The sequence below is a fragment of the Saimiri boliviensis genome, chromosome 14 (assembly GCF_048565385.1).
Source record: "Saimiri boliviensis isolate mSaiBol1 chromosome 14, mSaiBol1.pri, whole genome shotgun sequence".
Lineage (NCBI taxonomy): Eukaryota > Metazoa > Chordata > Mammalia > Primates > Cebidae > Saimiri > Saimiri boliviensis.
The window spans coordinates 46,481,137-46,503,929 of record NC_133462.1 but is presented as its reverse complement, the minus strand read 5'-3'; the positions used below and the strand labels follow the sequence as shown (position 1 = coordinate 46,503,929).

The 22,793-nt window shown below is 43.2% G+C and overlaps 1 long non-coding RNA gene across 3 annotated transcripts in view; it reads left to right on the top strand.

Annotated features, from left to right (window-relative positions):
• The first annotated feature begins 9,306 nt into the window (after window positions 1-9,306).
• Window positions 9,307-22,793, top strand: part of LOC141581056 (uncharacterized) — a 120,569-nt gene continuing 107,082 nt past the window's right edge. For 2 of the 3 annotated variants that reach the window (XR_012513501.1, XR_012513502.1), the window contains exons 1-2: window positions 14,476-14,538; window positions 18,416-18,546. This is a non-coding gene — a long non-coding RNA (uncharacterized LOC141581056). Of the gene's footprint in view, window positions 9,618-14,475; window positions 14,539-18,415; window positions 18,547-22,793 lie in introns of those variants that run through there. The other variant, XR_012513503.1, reaches the window with a different exon arrangement.

The window sequence follows — 22,793 nt, the reverse complement described above, 5'->3', positions numbered from 1 at the left end:
GAATGTCTACAAGCCTGGCATTTCCTTTGTTATGTAACGTGGTTCTAGAAGTTTTAATCAGTATCATAAAACAGTTAACAAAAATATGAACTATAAAAAAGTTAGAGCCACGGTGGAGCATGCCTGTAATCTTAGCACTTTGAGAGGCTGAAGCAGGTGGATCCCTTGAGGTCAGGAATTTGAGACCAGCCTGGCCAACATGGTGAAACCCTGTCTCTACTAAAAATACAAAAATTAGCTGGGCATGCTGGCGGGCACCTGGAATCCCAGCTACTCAGGAGGCTGAGGCAGGAGAATCACTTGAACCCAGGAGGCAGAGGCTGCAGTGAGCCCAGATCACGGCGCTGCACTCCAGCCTGGGTGACAGAGCAAGACTCTGTCTCAAAAAATATATATGTATTAGAAATGAGGAAAAATTGTCATCCTTTGCAGATATCCTAGCCCTAGAAAACTACAAAGAATTAAAATGCTTTAAAATTGATAACATGCAATAACCAGTAACTAGAGAAATATTTTTTTCAACAGCTAATTAAGACAATGAAGTGAGCCGGGCTCGGTGGCTCAAGCCTGTAATCCCAGCACTTTGGGAGGCTGAGGCGGGTGGATCACGAGGTCAAGAGATCGAGACCATCCTGGTCAACATGGTGAAACCCCGTCTCTACTAAAAATACAAAAAAATTAGGTGGGCATGGTGGCGTGTGCCTGTAATCCCAGCTACTCAGGAGGCTGAGGCAGGAGAATTGCCTGAACCCAGGAGGCGGAAGTTGCGGTGAGCCAAGATTGCGCCATTGCACTCCAGCCTGGGTAACAAGAGCGAAACTCCGTCTCAAAAAAAAAAAAAAAAAAAAAAAAAAAAAAAAAAGACAATGAAGTGAAAAGAAATTTTGCTCATAGTAGCTAAACAGACATGCCCCAAAACCTGAAACCCTAGGGTCACTCCTAGCCAAATTCAAACCCCAGATCAGTGGCATTCAGGTCTCAGACACCTGAGATCTATTATTAATTGTGCTCCATCTGCTGGCTGTGGATGACCCTCCCAGCCCTGGCACTGAGAGCAGTAGACAGGCTTTCCTCCTCCTGAGTTCTTCCCCAGGATGATCTAAGGGCATGATTCCGGTTTGGGTTTCTGGGGTTGGAACATGTTGCTGTTCTGTTTGTCCCTTCACCTTTAGCTACCATGGTCGTTCCTCTCCTTACAACGCTTTTCTTAATGAGTTACAGGAGAGTCTACTGATAAGACAGGCAGAATGAGGAATAAATACCGACAATAATATCAGCAACATTGTCCTATCAAGAAGTGAAACTCTGCTTCTTATTGATTTCTTCTATTTATTTATTTATAGAGACAGGGTCTCACTCTGTCACTCAAGCAGGAATATGACCGTGGCTCAGTATAACCTCAAATTCCTGGGCTCAAGTGATCCTCCTGCCAAAGCCTCTCAAGTAGCTATGACTACAGGTGCATGCCATCATGCCCAGCTAATTTAAATTGTTTTTTGTAGAGGGGGTCTCACTATGCTGCCCAGGCTGCTCTTGAACCCCTGACCTCAAGTGATCCTCCTAACTCAGCCTCCCAAAGCACTGGGATTAGGCATGATCTACTGCACCTGGCCTGATCTCTTTTAAAAAGGGGGGGAAAAAAAAGACCGGGCACAGTGGCTCATGCTCGTAATCTTAGTACTTTGGGAGGCTGAGGCGGGCTGATCATTTGATGTCAGGAGTTCAAGACCAGCCTGGCCAACAGGGTGAAACCCACCTCTACTAAAAATACAAAAATTAACTGGTTGTGGTGGCTCATGCCTGTAATCCCAGCTACTTGGGAGACTGAGGCAGGAGAATGGCTTGAACCTGGGAGGCAGAGGTTGCAGTGAGCTGAGATTGTACCATTGCAGTCCAGCCTGGGCGACAGAGCAAGACTTCATCGTTAAAAAAAAAAAAAAAAAAAAAAAAAAAAAAAAAAAAAAATTCAAGAGTATGCTGAAGCAATTCGGGCAAGTTACAGTGCACCCAAGAGACACTGTGAGGACACTGCTGAGACAGTTTCCACCAGGAGAGGGGACAAGAGGGTAAACAGAGTGCCTGCTTTCTGCAGAATTCTGGGACAGGCCTTGAGTGTTGAGAGGAGAGATCAATAAAAAGAAGCTTTAATCATCTGGGCTTATCAAGGCAGTCAAGGCATCTATGACCTAACTGTAGGGACAGGAAAGAGCCAGAGAACATGTACAAAACAACACGTAACAAACAGCACAAAGCAATGAAACCAGAGCCTATCAATGTTCATATGGATCGGGGAACAGGGTGTTAGAATCAGGAAGCCTTAATCAGAAAACATCCCAGAAAGAGGTGATTTCTGACCTCAGCTTAGAAAAGAAGGTGGCAAATCAACTGACGGGAGAAAAGGCAGAGGGAAAGGAACAGATCCGACCTGCTGCAGGCTCTCAATAAATGCCTGAGGGACGGCTCTGAGAGGAACTGTCTGGAGAGCTGTCCCAGTCTGGGCTCAGAGGCTGCTGTGATGCTCTGGAGCAGGGAGTTGGTGTCAGGGGGACCAGAGGCTGTAGAATGACCACAGACCATCTGATGAAGCTCTATAATAAACTGCTTCAGAAATATGACATTTTGTAGGGTCCAACCCTACTAGGATCGTGGAGTGTCCCTTATCGCTGTGCTGGGGTACTGGATCCAAGAAATAAGGAGACAAAACGCCAAAGGACTGGATAAGAGCAGCTGGGCTCGGGGGCCAATGGCACTTACAAGCAGAGACAGGCGAGGCCCCGAGTGTCCAGGCACATCTGCATTTATTAGGTATAGGTTAGGAAGGGTAGTGAGTGAGGTCATCTTAAGGATAGTGGTAGGGCCAACACAATCATGTGAGTAATAAACAAGGGCACCATCCCCATTAGGTCACCGAGGCAAGGAGTGACGGTCACTGAGGCAAGAAGTGACCTAATGGGGATGGGCAGTGTGCAGCAGGAAGGGTGCAGTGTGCAACGTCTCTTATCTAGGGGCAGGCAACTTCTAAGGTTTTCTATAGGAGGATGTTTTGAGTCAGCACAGTAGCAAGAGAGCTGGAAGGGTATACAGCCAACAAGGCGCGATTATACTGGAGGGGTTTTAAGCCCTCAGAGGTTCATGGATTGCCGGCCTGAGGCCAGCTTTCCACAAGAACTGGACACAAGATACTACAACTGCCTTACAAGAGGAGTGACTCTTGCTCCAAGCCTGCCATACAGTGGATATCCTTACGATACTGAATGCTGCTGCCAGGGCCGGCCTGCCATGTAGCACATGCCCTTTCAGGCAGGGGCACTACTGCCTGGGCCGTTGATTCTTGTCCTGGTGTGGCTGATTTTTCCCTAGTTCATGCTCTGTACCGTGTCTGCTCTTGACACTCCTCTGACTACAAACTAAGATATGATCATATAAAAGGATTATATAAAAGGAAATAAATGAGCAGTAAGTTATTCTTCAGGGACTAATTGTGCCAGGGGTCTGCTTAGCGCCCTTCCTCGGTGCCCAGAAGGGGGGTCACCCACACATTTGATAGCAAATATATCACGGAGGCTAACATTAGAACCCACCCTGATTGCTTACATTGGGGTAAAAGCATTCTTGGAGAGTGTTGCTGAACAGTAGATTGGAACATATGAGTTTACCAAGTGACTTACAGAGCTTGGAATGTCAGCAGTGCACACAGCTGCTCAGATGCCCTCGTAAGTACAGAGGAAGGCTGATGTCACCTCCTGAGGAGTTTGAACCAATGAGCTAACGACTGGGGTCAGCTAACAATTTGACCTAATCCTCAAAGTCATTGCAAGCCACCTAGAAATAAAATGGCCTTTTGTTTGTCATATTTCTATGAGCTTCAAGGGTGAGCTGTCTAAATCAGTACAGATAGTCACCTGTATGAGTAAGCACAGGGGCACGGCTTCCAGTTCAGGGAAGTCACACTCTCCCATGTTACATGTTGGAGACTGGTACCTCCCGGGAACAATCATCCTGCTTAGCACTGGACTTCTCCATGGACATAGACTGGATACAGATTTTTCCAAAATTATCTGATAATAAGACACTGAAAAACTGATTTGCTATTGGCAACCAGTAGATGATTGATTACATACCCACAATGACCCAGGACTATGGACCCATAGACCATGATAAATGTGACCTGTCTTCAATGAATTCTTATTCTAAAAGAGCAAGCATCCAAATGCACAGCATGGGAACTGCAGCAAAATTCCATGAGCAAGGTCTTGGACGCTACAAGGGTGAGGAGGTATTTCATGCTCAACACCAGTGGGTTTCTTTGCTTCTGGAATTAGGACAGATTGCTGGGCTCTGAGGCACTCTCAAGAAGCCTCCTAATTCATGCCCCCAGATTCTAAACCAAAACCCGTAAAGTAACCATAGCTCATATGGCTTTTTGAGGTGCTTCTAGGGCCTTTAAACACTGACTCATGTGTCTTGCTGCCTTTTGGGTAGGAATTCCGACACTCATTTCCTCACCCTGCAGGAGAAACTGCTTGTTATTTGCCCTTCCCAAATCTCTGTGGGCTTGGAGAGAACCAAGTGTATGTCCAGATATCTCAGGAGAACTGGGTCAAATGAGGGACCAAGACTCTTTGGAACTTGAGGACTCACAAGCTCAGAGGCTGGGTGACTTTCCTAGCCTTCCCTGTGAGTCATTACTGCTTCTCATCCTCCAGGAGAGTTAAGGAATGTGCACTGGATCTCAGCAATTTTTTGCTAAAGGGCCTTACCCTGATTCTTCGGCAGGAGCTGTCAAGCCAAGCCCAGCCCAGTCCAGGCCCATTTTGGCTCCACACTGCCACCTTGTGGCCCCTTGGCAAACTCCAAGACACTTTGCTTTTCCCACTTAAACTGAGTGCAGGATGGTCCCTTCCCCCAACCACCTCACCCTTTCACTCAAGACAAACACACTTGAATCGTATCTTGCATATCCCATTATTATTGCCTCCAGAAAACTAAAGATCCACAGAAATTTCCTGGATATTAAATCTTTTTATTGGTGAATTTCAACCTGGGTTTCTGACCCAGGAATGAACTGCTACAGCCTGGGCTGAATCTGTAGCCCCATAGTAGGTAAAAGACCTATTTACATATGAAACACAGACACGGTATCTGCGAAAGTACAGCTTGAGCCAAACAGTGTAACTAACAATTCTGAAAAATCCTCATAGTCAACCGATGAACCCCTCCTACCCTCCTCTGTCCCGCCTGCCCCTCATGTCCTGCTTGTACATAGGTTTTAAGGGACTAAAGTACTGTCATTCACAGTCACAGGATGGCATGCACATTTTACACAGGTGCCCAGTCACAGACAGCATTGTTCAGTTTCTCCTGGGGTTTGCCGTCAGAAACAGGATTCGTCCCAGAGAGCACAGAGCCCCCTCCTTGCTTCCACAGAGCCCCTCCTCCTTGAATCCTAGCCAAGGCTCTTCCACCAGCCCAGACTGTCCAGGCGAGCCTCCCACAAGCCCTACAGACCTTTCACTCATAGACCCAATGAGATCCGCCACTTCCTTCGGGAGCTTCCTGGAATGGGCTCCCGAGGCCCTCAGCCAGTGTGCAGTTGTTCCCCATTGGCCGGATCACAGGACAGAACCAGGTTTCCAGAAAAGATCAAGCGTAGCCTTTCCATGGGAGGAACAAGGAGGGTCCCAAAGCCACCACCGCAAGTAAATTCCCCTTGTGCAATGCGAAACTGAAAATACCATAGAAAATACCATAAGTAAGAGGGGGTCTCTAGAAGGCAAAGGGGAGACAAGGAAGGTGCTTTAGTCAGCCTGGACCCCAGGTACGTCTCCTCCTTTCCTCTCTGTAGACTCTCCTGGGACAGGGCCCTGGAGGTCACCTACCAGATGCGATCTGGAGCCAGGCCGTTATTCCCGACTCTAACATCCGTTGCGTGTTCTATCTATAGCTACAGTTTAACAAATCCCTCCCAACAAAGTGGGCATTGCTATTTCTATTTCATAAATGAGAAAAGCATTGCTCAGGGAGAGTGGATACCTTGCTTAAGTTGAGATAGGAAGAAAAGGGGTGCGATCAAGATGCAGACCCAGGTCTTTGGGGTACACAGCTGGTGTTCTTTCTACTCCCAGTCACCATGAAGAACAAAGATTTACCAACTCTAGGCATTAGGGTCAGAAACTGTGATCTAAAGATGGGGCATGGGGGTGGGGAGGCCACTTACGTAAGCAGGAGGAGGAGCAGATTCAACAGGCCTGGCTGGCAGGGGAGGCCTCTAAGCCCACTCCACCAGGGCAGATAGACAGGGAAGGAGTATTGGACATCAGGGGCTGACATGGGCAGCAGAGACTATGGGTCCTCCCATCGGCCTGAGCCTTGGTCCCAGGAGGGCCTCACTCTCCAGTTCTCTAGCACTGAAGGACTGGGATGCTTTGTTCACTCACAGCATTCAGCAAGGCTCTTTTCTTTTTCTTTCTGCTTTTTTTGAAAGGCATCACATATTTATTACTGAATCCAGCCAACCAACGCGTTCATAACAGATTCAGAGAGGAAATTCTGCTCAAAATTCTCCGGATAGCGGTGACATCTTCAGCTTGAACATGATTGTGACCTTCAGACAGCATAAGTATGTGTGCCATCGCATGTGTCATTCCTTACAGACCCAGCTTGGTTCTTCTCCAATGTCTCTTTTTGGAGTCGTACCTGATTTTATTACCAGTTTTCATCCGAATCCACTGGGGAATGGGATGATTTTGCTTTTGTTTCTTGGCTAGCAATCGCTTAGTTCTGAAAGTCTTGTGAGAAGACATGGCCGAAGTGAAGTAAAGCATACACCACGATGGCAGAGAAAGGAAGAGAGAAGGCTCTTTTCTTTTTCAAAGCCTCAGGAGGCTTCTTAGAGCTGAGTGGCCTCTTTAAAAAGTGTATCTGCAAAGCCACAGTGATTCCTCAAAGCTTCCCTGGGAGTCAGGGGTAGAGAGTAAAAGTGTTCCCTAGAGATTCCTTCAGGAGCTCTTCATTAGATCAGCAAATCCTTACATTAGTATAGAGCTCATGGCTTTACAAACGACTTTCATATCCACAGTCCTATTCAATTCTCAGAACCAAGCTAGTAAGGACTGGCCAGCATTTTACTGATGTGTGTCATTGCAGAACGAAGATGCAGCTCTCCTGACATTTCAGCTGATGTCTTTTCACCGGCAAGGCTCTCTCTTCAACTGGAATCAGAATCGGGGTGGGGAAGCTACCCCGTGATAAAAGTGCCCTGGAGATAATGAGGAAGAGCATGGCACAGTCCCAGCTTCTGCCTTGGTCTGCAGGCTCTTCCTGATGCGGAGGAGGATTCGGCATCCCAGATGAGGACAAAAGTGGACAGTATGGCCATGGTGGGACCCACCATCACCAGAATTGAGTCAAAGAGTATATAAATGTCATTGTCATAAAAATCCAACAACTCATGGCCAGGCGCGGTGGCTCACGCCTGTAATCCCAGCACTTTGGGAGGCTGCGTGGGCAGATCACGAGGTCAGGAGTTTGACAACAGCCTGGCCAACATGATGAAACCCTGCCTCTACTAAAAATACAAAAATTAGCCAGGTGTGGTGGTACACACCTATTGTCCCAGCTACTCAGGAGGCTGAGGCACGAGAATCACTTGAACCAAGGAGATGGAGGTTGCAGTGAGCCGAGATCACGTCACTGTACTCCAGCCTGGGTGACACAGTAAGACTCGGTATCAAAAAAAAAAGAAAAAGAAAAAGAAAAATCCAACAACTCTTCTAGACCCTGTTGGTTACAATATTCTTCATGTTTTTCTGTAATACCATTTTCAATCTTGCAGAGTCATGGTAGGTTGGAGCTCAGAGATCTGAGTCCTAGAAAGGGACAGTGACTTACCCAACGTCACACAGATACTTAAGGCAAAGCTGAGATTCAAACCCAGGCTCCTAACTGGATCACAGCATCCATATGATTCATGGTGGAAGCTCTGAAGAGCCTGAAGGGTGTCCGGAGCCATGACGATGTCACCTTTTCCCAAAGGAGGTCTCTGTGTAGCCCCTGGAGAAGGGGCAGGCTCGACTCCCTGGGGGTGGGTTGGGGAAAGGACGGAGGGCAACAAGTCCCTGCTGCCTTTGAAGTTACTTCCTGCTAAATTAATTTTCTGATGATCATTTCCATCTCCTCCTTCCCTCCCTCTTTGTTCCCACCCACATTCACAGTGGACCAGACCGCAGAGAATATACAGCACTTTCCCTTGTCAGCCACCCTGTCACAGGGAGTGGCATGGGGAGAAGAGGAACTGGCATTTGCAGAGTTCCTGCTAGGTACCAGGTGCTGTACTGAATCCTGCATCTTCATGAGACCATCTCCCTTCCACAGACAGCTGGGCACAGCAGGGGAAGCCCAAAATACTCATTCACTTTTCTTCATGAAACAATCTTCTCTCTACCAAAAAAAAAAAAAAAAAAAAAAAAATCCAGGATCCGAATAGAGTCCTCCTCACAGTTTTTCACTTCTCGCCTCCCCTGGTTAGGCTAAGATGTGCCAGTCAGGTTAGAATGGGGACAGGTTAGAATGGAGAGAGATCCAGGATGGCTGATCACTAGCAGCTCGGGATTGTAGCTCCCAGTGAAAGCACAAAGAACGAGAGGACGCCACACCTTCACATGAAATCTTGTTGCTCCCGCACCAGGAGATTCCCAGCAGAGGAGCCCCACGGGTTGCCAGCGCGACTCTTGTGACCGGCAAGGCAGTTCTGCCGGCACCTCGGAGCGTCGGTTCTTGGTGCAGAGTCAGAAAAGCACCATCAATCTTAACGCCGCTGATTTACTCGGCGCAGTGGGTTGCTCAGATTTCGGCGCTGAGAATCAATAAGTTGGACGTCCACTCAGAAACCCAATTACAAAGACAGTAAATACAAAGACCACAGATGGATAAATTTATAACGAAGGGAAGAAAACAAAAAAGGCTGTGAATACCCAAGATCAGAACGCCTCTCCCTCAGCGGGGGAGTGCTTTAGCACTTAAAGCGGGGACCGTTTTAGCTGTGTATTTTGAAAAAGTTGTGTGCTCTTCAAAGAGAAAGGTACTTTTGCCGTGCCTTTGGGTTCGAGGGGAAATGGGAGTCCTCTTCAGTCAGCAGGGACGACACCTGAGTCCTTTGCAGTCCTCTTGTCTGCCTCTGATGGTGAAATGAGAGTGGTCCCTGTCATCATGAGCCATGTTTGAAGGAATTATTCACATTCCCTACGAGAATAGATGGGTGAAATAGCGAAAGGTGTGTCTACATTTGGAGCATGGACGGGTTCAAAGCCCACCTCATACCACTAAGTATTTTGCTGAACACGAGCAGTTGTGTGTGCGGCCTGTGTTTGGGTGTTTTTTGTGTCACGTGTGTGTGTGTGTGTGTGTGTGTCTGTGTGTGTGTCTGTATTTCTGTCTCCATTCCTGAGCAGCAAATCTTTTTTCCTCTTTTAGCATGTTACTCAGAACTGTGGATGAAGCCCAGCACTCCTGAAAACACAATCCATGTATGGTTGAAGGAATTTTTCTTGGTGATGAGTGAGAGGTTGGTGACTGAAACCAGCTCATTTCCCATTGACCACTGAGGCCACATCTCTCAGGTGAGAAGCAAAGTGAGAATTTGAACCAGGCACATTCTCCTTAGAGACAACGGGCCAAAGACCGGTCCGATGGAATCTAATGTCTTTTCATGTTGACATCCATCCCGTCAAGCTCTCGTTAAGCCATTGAAGTGTCACATTGGGCCTGGGGGAGGCGGTGCACCCTGTGAAATTACACGTCCGAAGATTTGGATTTGATTTCCAGCCCTCTGCCAGTCAGTCTGCCAGGCACTTTCATGTGACAAGCGTTAGGCGAGTCCCTTTCTGTCTCTGTTTCCCGATTCCTTCACAGGGATTTATGTAGGCCTTAAGGCTCACTGGGAAAAGATCCCTCTTCCAGCTCAGTGCCTGCTTTCTTGGTTTGACTTTTCAATCTGGACTTGAATACACCTTTGGTTTTGGATTGACTCTATTACCTCTCCTAGAAATTAACACACAAAACTGACAGCTGATTGACAAGATGAGAAGCAGTTTTCCAGAATTCAAATTGAACTTAATCCTTTCTTACTAAAAGAATGCTCAACTCAAGGGGACACAGATCACTCGTTTTGACTTCATGAGCTATGGCAGGTAGAGACAAGTTTTTGAAAATACACAGCTAAAACTGTCCGTGCTTTGAATGCTAGACAAGTTTTTCAGAATACACAGCTAAAACGGTCCCCGCTTTAAAGCACGTCATATAGATTTTCTTTTAGAATTTTTATAGTTTTGCATTTAAAATTACAGTCTCTGGACTATTGAGTAGGTTTTTGTTTTTCTTAATTTGTGTATATATTCATTTGATTCTACATGGCTTCCAAAGTCTTCCATCACCGTCTTTGGGAAGGAATGGCTACAGTGGGCTTCATTTTAGTTTGAATTTCTAAAATTATTACATTGAGTAAACTCAATATTGAATTTTATAGGTATTTCAGGACAGCCAGGCGGGGGTGCACGTCTGCTGAGAAACTGAGCAAGAGTATCTGTGCTGAGCTCTGGTGCCACCAGAGGGCGCACGAACCCACCCCTGACCAACTTCCCTCTGAGGTGCCCGAAGACTTCCTCGGGGCAGCACGACGGTGGTGTCAACTAAGTCTTGTTCATTGGTGAGTAAAAAGCTTCCTTTCCACGGCCTTGAGTGCAGACAAGAGAGTCTTTAGAGTACTCAGCAAAGGAAGAAATTCATCTAGAAAAATGAAATCCCCAAATCCCCTCATTACGACCACATCCTGATATCATTGTCAATATCCAGACACAGTGGCTGCTAAGATATGTTCTCACAGTGGCCTCTAATATAATAATCACACCGTGCCCTAACATTACTATGATAGCCATACTGTACCCTAACACCAATAAAATATACACACCATATTCTGACGCTAATCTGACATCCACACTGTTGCTTCTAATGCTAATGTAATACTATCCGTATGGTTCCCTGATGTTAATGTAATATCTGCACTGTTCTCCAACACCAATATAATATGTACACTATGCCCTAACACTAATATCCACACTGTGCAGTAAAACTAATGTGTCCACACAGCAGCCTCTAATACTAGTAAGTATAATAATATCTACTAAGTGGAGTTGGTTGACATTGAGGCTTTTATAAGGGTTCACAGCTTTGGATGAAGAGTAGCCTCTATAGTGGATTTTGGTGACGTCTCTGCTTTTCTGGCATAGTATTGATATGGTTGTTTTAAAAAGTAATTTACTTTTTAATAATGTCATACTTCTAGGAAACTTCCAGTAGCAGTGCAAAATATAACCTGTTTCTTTTCTTAGAGTCCCCACCAGTTATTGCTGTGCCAGATTTGCAACATCCCACAAAATACTCCGGTATATTTTATCCAAAGTGTGGAAACTCTCCTAGGTTACCACCGCATAACCCCTAGATCAAGAAATCAGCATGGTTCCTACATGATAATTCAGTTCACAAACTCATTTAACTTTTACCTCTTGCCCCGCTTGGGAGTAAAATATGTTTTTGCATTCTGATCCAGTTTTCCTGACACTGTTTCCAAGACTTTCCTGCATATTTATGATCTTGACACATTTAAAGAGCATACAAGTTTTTGTTTGAACACCTGTTTTCAGGTCTTTGGGGCATATAGCTAGCAATGGAATCACTGAGTCATACGGTAAATCTACTTGCAACCATTTGAAGAAACTTCAAATTAGTTCCCAGGGCTCATCCCTCACTTCTATCACATTCACAGAGAAGGCTTCCCTGATTATCTTATCCGCCACCAACACCGCACCCCTGCTCATGCTAGTGTGCATTACACCCACATCTGATTTTGCTTTCCTTTCCTTTCCTTTCATTTTCTTTCTTCTTTCCTTTCCTTTCCTTTCTACTTTCCTTTCCTTTCCTTTCTCTGGTGTTTTATTTTATAAGAACACCTTATTTTATAAGGACACTAATCTCATCAGGCCAGGGCCCAACCCTATGACTTCATTTAACTTGACTGACTTCCTTAGAGACCCCATCTCTAAATACAGACACACTGTGGGGTTAGGACTTGGACATATGAATTTGTGGGAGATACCAACATTCTATCTGTAGCACATGAAAACTTTTCAGAAATGTTAAATCTTGGGATTTACCATGAAACTACTGTGTCAGAAACCCTAGGATTTGGTCTCAAATATCTCTTTCAATCAGGCTTTTCGGTGTGTCTGAGTTTGAGACCCAATAAGAGTCAATACAGGAAGTGGATGGAGGGGAGATGAAAGAAGTAGATTGTCAGCAGAACGTGGAGAACTTTGAGGCTCAAGAATGCAAAGGCTGCTCTTAGTCAGTGGGACACCTAGAAGGAGAGGAGCTAAATCATTTCTTTTGCCATCTGTTTGTGGAAGGAAGGGGAGGAAAGAAAGGAGGAGAGAAGGAAAAAAGGACGGAATTAAGAGAAAGGGAAGAAAGAGAGGGAGGGAATAAGAAAGGGACAGAAGAAGGCCTTTTGGAAAACAGTTTCCCATTTCCGGTGTTTACATTCTAAATACAGTAATGGAGAAATGGATAAATATGATATATATTATGAAAATCTATAGCTCATTCCAGGGTCAAGCCAGCAAAGGAGAAAGGGGAATCAGGGTAACTTGTAGATCTGTGCAACCTCCCACTGACAAAAATGTGGACGCTCAGATAGGAAGCTGATGTGAGGCACACATTCAGTTTTATTTATTTGTGCTGATGTTAACAGGAGGACATCTAAGTGACTGTGTTTACTAAGATAGAGATATAGCTAAGAGAGCAGTCAGTTCTGAAACTACCTTCAGAAGGTGATTACTGAATCTTGTGGATTCTCTGCAAGTTTGAGGAAGGGCACACAGTGAGAGAGGATAAATAAGGTCACAGAGAAAGCGACTGTTTCAAGGAAAGCAAAGACCCAGAATGAGGGTGAAGATGAGGGCAGGGTAAATCGCAACGACATTTAACTTTTTTTTGCCAGTTAGCACCTCAAAAGGCATCCCGGTCTGAGCTCTGCAGAAGGGACGTGTTTGCAACTCATTGTGAGTCCTCTGGGTGAATCACTGACTGTGCCTATGAACAGGACCAACTGGCCAAAACTGTGAATTGTGATGACCACCACTGTTGTTAGGCTGAACCCTTGTTAAACAGGATAGTGGTTTTCAGTACCAGCTAAAAGAATTTTAAAATGTTGACCATTTATATTATTTAAGTAATGTGCTACCATTTATAGTCATTTATATGACATTAATATACCATTTATATCACATATGCCATTAAGTAAAATAAAGTCAACATTTATATTACTGAAGCAATGTGCTACAGAAACCCTAAAGGGGTTTCTGTAACATTAAATTGATGGCTCTCTAGTGCAGTCCAGAATCACCTGTAGGGCGTGTTGGGCCACAGATTGCTGGTTTCCACTCAGAGTTTCTTATTCAGTAGGTCTGGGTGGGGTCTGAGAATCTGCATTTATAATAAGTTCTCAGACACAACTGATGCTGCTGGTTCGGGAACCACAATATGAGAACTATGGTTAAGCCTCACGCCACAGCATTCCTATAGCAAGAGCCACCTGTGCTAATTCAGGGTAACTTGTTGGCTGCAAACTGTAACCATAGGCAACTTCTTTAGCAATATAAACCTCTAGATAAAAGAAACACTCGACAGTCATAGTAGAAACATATATGGTCAATGAAATATCTTTTTTCCAAATGGGAACATGTGTCTTACAGCCTCAAAAGAATATTTTCACCTAGACTGCACTAAAGTAACAAGATAAATCTGAAACTAAAACTTAAAACGGCCTTTATGAACAGAAACACTTTGACACCTCAGGTAAAGGGCTACATATTTCCCTCTCTATTTTCATATCTTAGCTTTAAGATGAAATGACATTGTCATTTTACTTATAATAGGAGAACCTACGAATAGGAGAACTTAAATAACATTGTCATTTGACTTAAAACAGGACAACCTAGAAACTTGATTCCCGCTTATTAGTGCAAACCAAAGGGGTTATTTCCAAATATTTTCAGTTTAGTTTTTGTTCATGTGTAATATAAATGATTTAAAAGCCAGGTTTCGGGGAAAGCTGCCATAAATGTGTTTAATAGTTGCTGCCTCAGCATCCATTTTCAGACCTGACCTAAGTTGTCTGAAGCCCAGTCTCACTGTATCCCCTCCGATCTGGGTAACCCTCCCCCTCCCTGAGTGGTCGTGATGCGGCCCATCCCGCTGAGTCAGAACCCACCCATCACACAGCTGCTGGTCATGATAAAACCTAATGGTCGACACCAGAGCCCTGTAAATAAGCCCAGCTCCACGTGTTCTCTTAAATCAGCAAAGCCACACCCTCACGGGAAAGCCCGAGAAGAAAGCTTCAGGCCCGCCCTCTGCTCTCTGGTTCCTCACGGCCTTCAGACTGCCCCTCGGGCTCCAGACGCTCCCCGACCTTCTCCAGGATGGGTAAGTTAGAGGTTTCTTCTGTTCCTGTGTTTTGGTGTTGCCTCCTCCTTGTGCCTTACCTGACTGACACCCCAGAGCCTGCCTTTCCTCCTGGCCAGGGCTCTCCTGGAGATGGGCTGGCTTCTGGCCTCCTTTAAAGAGAGACCTCAACCAAATTAGAGAGAAACCTAAATAAATAAATCACAACAGAAAGCTTGTTTTTTTTTACTTAAAATCCATATTTATAACATAAAATGTGTTTATGCTAGATTTAGAACACACTAGGCCTGTTCTAGCTCTAAATTGCACTGCTATCTTGTAGTATGCAGTTATTCCTCATTTTATTTTCCACTTGAAGTCATTGTATTTCCTCAGTTTATAAACACCTTGAATTCTTGAGCTGAAAAGACAGGGTAACTTGATAGGGCATCTCCCTTAGGAACCATAACCCCCAATGCAGAACAAATTAAATGTGCAAAACTGTGAGCACCATGTCCTATGTTATTAAAGATAGAATATAATGCTGAAAGGCAAGAAAGTCTTTATGAAGAAGTTTAAAGGAGTAGAAGAATGGACAGATGAACTGGAAATGGAAAGATCAGTTCTCCTTTCCTTTAGGAGTAAGCCCCTTTGGAAACTAGCTGGTAAATGTCAGTCCCTTTAGATGGCAAGGTTAGTGAATACTAAGAAAACACTAGGGTACAAGTGTTCATCACGCAAAGCACACCTGTAATATTTCATCTGGTCTCTCAGTGACCCTAGAAGAAACAAGAGATGTTTTCAGATGAGGAGATTGGGCTTCAGGGTGAAATTAGGAGACTGGTAAGACTCACAGAGAGAGTCAGTGGTGGAACGGAGTTCAGATCCACATTCTTCCAACTGCAAGCACAGGGCATTTTCCACTAATCAGTGCACTAACCCAAGAAATCTAATTTTTCCAAACATTTAAAATGATGCTATGGCCATCTGAGTAAAACCACTTTTGGCCTCTACTTCTGATTCCTCATTACCAGCCTACCATTGTTTATCTGATATGGGCAGCAGAATTAAGATGTAATGAAGTCTAACAGAACCCCTCATTACCTGTGTAGATACAGTAGTAACAGAGATGGTGATATCGTTTGAACGTTTGGGCCCTTCAAGTCTCATGTTGAAATGTGATCCCCAGTGTTGGAGGTAGGGCCTGCTGGGAGGGAGGTGTTGGCTCATCGGGCAGATCCTTCCTGAATGGCTTGGTGCCCTCCTCACAGTAATGGCTGAATTCCTGCTCTCTTCACTCACTGAGATCTGGTTGTTAAAGTGTGATACTGCCCCCGTCTCTCTCTTGCTTCCTCTCTCACTATGTTAGATGCCAGCTCCCCTTTGCCTTCTGCCATGGTTGTAAGCTCCCTGAGGTCTCACAAGAAGCAGATGCTGGTGCCATGCTTCTTGGACAGTCTGCACAACCATGAGTCTAATCACCCTCATTTCCCTATAAATTACCCAGCCTCAGGTATCCCTTTATTACAGCAATGCAAATTGGACTAATACAGATGAAGAGATAAAGTATTAATTTAGAAGATGTTTATATACATATATATATAAATATATATATATATACACACATATACATATGCATATATATGTATATATGTATATATGTTTAACATTCTCACTGAGACTGGGAGGTGTTAGAGACACATAATTGAAAACGAAATCTCCCCCCAACCAAGAAAACTTCTCCACGAAGGTAGAAGAGAAAGAAATACTATTATTACACTTTAATTTCCGGGGTACATGTGCAGAACGTGCATTTTGTTACATAGGTATCCACACGTCTTGGTGCTTTGCTGCATCTGATCCTCCCATCAACTACACTAGGTATTTCTCGTGTTATCCCTTCCCAATCCCCCCACCCCTGCCTGTTCCTCCCCACCCCTCCCCCACCACCCACAAGCCCCAGTGTGTGATGTTCCCCTCCCTGTGTCCATGTGGTCTCATTGTTCACCATCCACTTATATTTTAGAAAAAAATATTATGTTTTAAGTTCTGCAATACATGTGGAGATCATGTAGGCTTGTTCAATAGGTATACACCTGCCATGGTGGTTGTTACTGCATCCATTGCCCCGTCATCTACATTAGGTATTTCTCCTAATGCTATCCCTCCCCAATTCGCCCACACCCTGCTATTCCTCCCCTAGCCCCTCAACCCCTGGGCCCCAGTGTGTGATGTTCCCCCACCTGTGTCTGTGTGTTCTCATTATTCAGCACCCACTTATGAGTGAGAACATGCAATGTTGGGTTTTCTGTTCTTGTGTCAGTTTGCTGAGAATGATGGTTTTCAGCTTCATCCATGTTCCAGCAAAGGACATGAAGTTATTTTTTATGGCTGCACAGTATTCCATGGTGTATGTGTGACATATTTTCCTTGTCCAGTCTATCTATGATGGGCATTTGGGTTAGTTCAAAGTCCTTGCTATGGTAAACAGTGCCACAATAAACATACGTGTACACGTGTCTTTATAATTGAAAGTGTTATAATCCCTTGGGTACATATCTAATAATAGGATTCCTGGGTCCAACAATATTTCTATTTCTAGATCCTGAAGGAATCACCACACTGTCTTCCACAATGGTTGAACAATTTACACTCTCAACAGCAGTGTAAAAGCATTCCTGTTTCTCCACATTGTCTCCAGCATCTGTTGTCTCCAGATTTTTTAATGATTGCCATTCTAATTGGCATGAGATGGTACCTCAAAGTGGTTTTGATATGCATTTCTCTAGTTATCAGTGATGATGAGCTTTTTTTTTTTTTCATGTTTGTTGGCTGCATGAATGTCTTCTTTTGAAAAGTGTCTCTTCATCTCTGCCACAAAATTTTTTGCCCATTCTTTTGGTTGCCAGTTCACTCTAATGCTAATTTCTTTTGCTGTGCAGAAGTTCTTAAGTTTAGATCTCATTTGTCTGTTTTGGCTTCTGTTGCCATTGCTTTTGCTGTTTTAGTCATGAAGTCCTTGCCTATGCTTATGTCCAGAATGGTACTGCCTAGGTTTTTTACGGTGTTAGGTCTTATGTTTAAATCTTGAATCCATCCGGAGTTGATTTTTATATAAGGTGCAAGGAAGGGATCCAGTTTCAGCTTTCTGCATGTGGCTAGCCAGTTTTCCAACACCATTTGTTACCTAGGGTATCCTTTCCCCATGGCTTGTTTTTGTCAGGTTTGTCAAAGATCAGACAGTTGTAGCTGTGTGGTGTTACTTTCGAGGCCTCTGTTCTGTCCCGTTGGTCTACATTGGTACCAGTACCACGGTGTTTTTATTACTGTGGCCTTGTAGTACAGTTTGAAGTCAGGTAGTATGATGTCTCCATAATTGTGTGCTTAGGATTGTCTTGGCTATGTAGGTTCTCTTTTGGTTCCGTATAAAGCTTAAGGTGTTTATTTTCCAATTCTGTGAAGAAAGTCATTGGTAGCTTATGGGGAAAGCATTGAATATGTAAATTATTTTGGGCAGTATGGTCATTTTCACAATATCGATTCCTCCTGACCATGAGCATGAAATGTTTTTATATCTGTTTCTGTCCTCTCTTATTTTCTTAAGCAGTGGTTTGTCCTTCTTTTTGAAGAGGTCCTTCACATGTTTTGTTGTATTTCTAGGATTTTATTCTCTTTGTAGCAACTGTGAATGGGAGGTCACTCATGATTTGGCTCTCTGTGTGTCTGTTGCTGATGTACAGGAATGCTCATAATTTTTGCACATTGTTTTTGTATCCTGAGACTTTGCTGAAGTTGCTTATCAACTTAAGGAGATTTGGGCTGAGACAATGGGGTCTTTTAAATATACAATCATGTCATCTGCAAATAGAGACAATTTGACTTCCTCTTTTTCTAATTGAATAACCTTTATTTCTTTTAGCATGAAACCAAAGTGAGATGCACTTCTCAGGAAATCAGCTCAGCAGTTGCAACGACAGAAAAAAAGAAAAAAACAACTCTCACCTTTTTATATAAAAAGCAGATATAACCTTTAACATACAAATTCTCAAGGTAAGCAATAACTTGTCCTCAAGGGGACTTTACAGTCCCATTTGTCACACACCTTTCATTTTAAACGTTCTTAGCAATTGGGGTAACCGTCTCTGTTAGACAATTGGCTTTTCCAAAGAAAAAGTAAACTTCTTATGTCTTTATAAAAGGAGGTTGTCTTGCAACTTGGAGTAAGATACCTGCGGAACTTACCCTCCCAGCCTCCTACTGAACCTGAGAAATGGAGGTGTTATCTTCCTTGATAATTTTCAAAGTGATGATTCCCAGGCTTTCAGAACAGCATCTTTGGGTCTTAAAACTAATGAGACTAAGTTATCTTTTAAGAATATTTACATACATTTCAATATGACAAAGATGTACAAGCTTTCTAAAATAAACGCCCTAAGCAAAAGGTGCTTCTTTTCTTATTTTTTAACATGGAGAATATATGAGTCAGTTAGTAATTATAGGCTTCTAACAAAATACTACAGATTGGGTAAGTTAAACAACAGATATTTATTTCCTCACTGTTCTTGAGGCCGAAAGTCTAAGACGAAGGTGCCAGTGGGGTTGGCTTTTGGTGAGACTGCTCTTCCTATCTTGGAGACAGTTACCTTTTCACTCCCTCCCATGTGGCCTTTTCCCCATGCACAGGGAGAGAGATCTCTTGTGTCTCTTTCTCCTCTTAGAAGAACACCAGTCTTATCATACTGAAGCCCAATCCTTGTCATCTCATCTAACCTTAATTAACTCTTTAAAGGCCCTCTCTTCCAATAAAGTCACACTGGAGGGTAGGACTTCCACATGCAAATTTAGTGTGGGGCACAATTCAGTCCTTCACATAGAGTCGAGCTTCTTATTTTTAGTTGGCCTTTGTCCTTATGGGAATAACAAGCCAGGCTGAGTCCTTCTCATCATGGGGCATGTATTGGAAGAAGAGATGATGAAAAGCAAGTACATTTATCACTTGCAAGTAATAATCAAGGAAAGAAACAGTGATGAGTGAAGGCCCTTGGCTCAAGGATGAGAAGATACCTGTGAGCTCCTGGTTAGCCAGGTAGTAAATCAAGCATTCCTGATGATTTGGAAAGAATGGAGCTAGAAAAACCAATTCAGGAAAGCAGAATCATCTAGATAGTCAGTGATATAACTAAGTCGTATGTACTATTTAGGCCATCGATCAATAATTTATCAACATTCCACTTACATATTAGCTCATTTGTTTATGCACTCAACATTTAATCACCCCTAGATTCATTGTACACATCAGTATGGCTGAAAACTACCCAGATAATTTTTTCCTTCCTGCAATCACTTACTACCACTGTAGATTTTATGAAACTATTAATCAGGTTTGAACTTAGATTTCAATTTCAAGCTGTTGTCATGTTGATTTTACACAAAGAATTGTGAGGTGACATGTCAGAATTCTCTTCCTACCAGTACAGTTCACAAAACCCATGAAACATTTATATGGCTTGAAGCATCATATGTGCTCAGTTTATGGTGAGAAAACAGTTATCTGCATTTCTTCCCAGTTTTAAAAAAACAACCATCAACTAATTGAAAAAGCATAACTCACTCAAAATAACTGAAAGATGGTCTAAATAAATTTACAAGATTATGTAGTCTGATAACATCCACAGATAGATAGTAAACTTACATCGAAGGAGTTTGGGATGAGTCTTCACTCATGAAGTACTGAGTTTCAGAACTCAGTACTTCCCTCTTCTCAATGTATGGCCATTCTGTTGGTAGGGTGGATTTTCATCACTGGAAGCAGATGTTACACTGCTCCTCCCCTCAGGCAATCTGGCTTAGAGGAAGGCAAGTGAAGGCCAGATGAGACTGAGCTTGCACCCAGCTCCCCATGCCCATCCAACCCTCTGATTCTCTACCCTGCGCATCTTGAAGTCAAGTTAGGTATGTTTTAATGACTGTGTCATAGTTTAAAGAGATGAAAGCGATGATGATTCATTGTGCATTTGTTAAACCAAGTTTCAGACATGATTAACGTGGGCCCTGGACACCAAGCATGGGTGAATTATTTTAGTCTCAGGAAGACAGGTTTTGTAATGTATTTTGTATTAGGCAGAATGAGAAAGTAGAGAGATTGGAGAGTCCTAGATAAGCTGATAGAGAATGGGTAGGACCCCACTGGCACCTTCTCACCCTTCTCCTGACCAGCAGACTGCTGGTTAATCCCGGCTTTGGTCTCGCCTAGCTTCCTACGTGGTTCATCAGTGGCAGTGAGGCACAATGCATTATCTGCTGAAACACAAAGAAAATGCTGATGCATTTCACATTTATTTCCTCAAGTCAATTGAACTTTCCCCTAAAATACGGTCACATTATTAATTACTTTAAATCTTGTCTTTGCCACATATTATGTGTAACATTGAGTAAGCAATTTAACTTTTCTACGTCTCATTCCCTCATCTGTAAAATGAGGTTGACAATAGTGTCCCCTGAGGGTGGTTGGTGAGAATATTAAATAAATCAATATATGTAAACCTCTCAGAACCATGCCTAGTGCATAACAAATACTTCATAGAAAGATTCTTTGTTATTTTATTTTATTTTCCACAAGTTATTGGCGTGCAGGTGGTATTTGGTTACATGAGTAAATTCTTTAGTAATGTGTGAGATCCTAGTGCACCCATCGCCTGAGCAGTATACACGGCATTGTATTTGTTGCTTTTGTCCCTTGTGCCTCCCCCCCTCCACCAAGTCATCGAAGTCCACTGTGTCATTCTTAAGCCTTTGTGTACTCATAGCTTAGTTCCCGCATATCAGTGAGAACATACAATATTTGGTTTTCCATTCTCGAGTCGCTTCACTTAGAATAAGTCACCAATCTCATCTAGGTTATGGCAAATGCTGCTAATTTATTCCTTTTTTGGCTGAGTAGTATTCCATCATGTATATGTATGCCAGTTTCTTTATCCACTCATTTATTGATGGGTATTTGGGTTGGTCCCATGATTTTGCAGTTGTGAATTGTGTTGCTATAAACATGCATGTGCAAGTATCTTTTCTCAAATAGTGACTTTTTTTTTCTGAGTAGATATCCAGTAGTGGTATTGCTTGATCAAATGGTAATTCTACTTTTAGTTCTTTAAGGAACTCCACCCTGTTTTCCGTAGTGGCCGTACTAGTTTATATTTCTTCTAGCAGTGTAGAAGTGTTCCCTAATTGCCACAACCATGCCAACATCTACTGTTGTTGTTGTTGTTGTTGTTGTTTTTACATTCTTTGATTATGACCATTCTTGCAGGAGTAAGGTGGTATTGCATTGTTGTTTTGATTTACATTTCCCACATCATTAGTGATGTTGAGCATTTATTAAATTATTTGCTAGCCATTTGTATGTCTTCTTTGGAGAATTGTCTATTCATGTCTTAGCCCACTTTTGGATGGGGTTGATTGATTTTTTCTTACTGATTTGTTTGAGTTTGTTGTAGATTCTGGATATGAGTCCTTTGTCAGAAGTATATATTGTGAACATTTTGTCTCACTCTGTGAGTTAACTGTTTATTCTGCTGACTGTTATTTTTGCCATGCAAAAGCTCTTTACTTATCTCTCAGCTATTTATCTTTGTTTATATTGCAATTGCTTTTGGGTTTTTAGTCATAAAATCTTTGCCTAAGCCAATGCCTAAAAGGGTTCTTCCAGTGTTATCTTCTGGAATTTTTATAGTTTCAGGTTTTAGGTTTAAGTCTTTAATCTGTCCTGAGTTGATTTTTGTATAAGGTGAGAGATGAGGATTCGGCTTTATTCTCCTACATGTGGCTGGCCAGTTATCTCAGCACCATTTGTTGAAAAGGGTGTCCTTTCTCCACTTGATGTTTTTGCTTGCTTTACTGAAGATCAGTTGGCTGTAAGTATTTGGTTTTATTTCTGGATTTTCTATTCTGTTCCCATTGATCTATGTGCCTGTTTTTATACCAGTACCATGCTGTTTTGGTGACCATGGCCTTATAGTTTGAAATCAGGAAGTGTGATGCCTCCAGATTTGTTCCTTTTACTTAGTCGTGCTTTGGCTATGTTGGCTCTTGTTTGTTTCCATATGAATTTTAGAACTGCTTTTCTTGAACTCCCGACCTCAGGTGATCCACCCGCCTTGGCCTCCAAAATGCTCGGATTACAGGCATGAGCCACCACGCCCGGCCTTAGAACTATTTTTCTAACTCTGTGAAGAATGATGGTAAAATTTTGATGGGAATTGCATCGTGTTTATACATTGCATGTATTTGTACATTGCAGT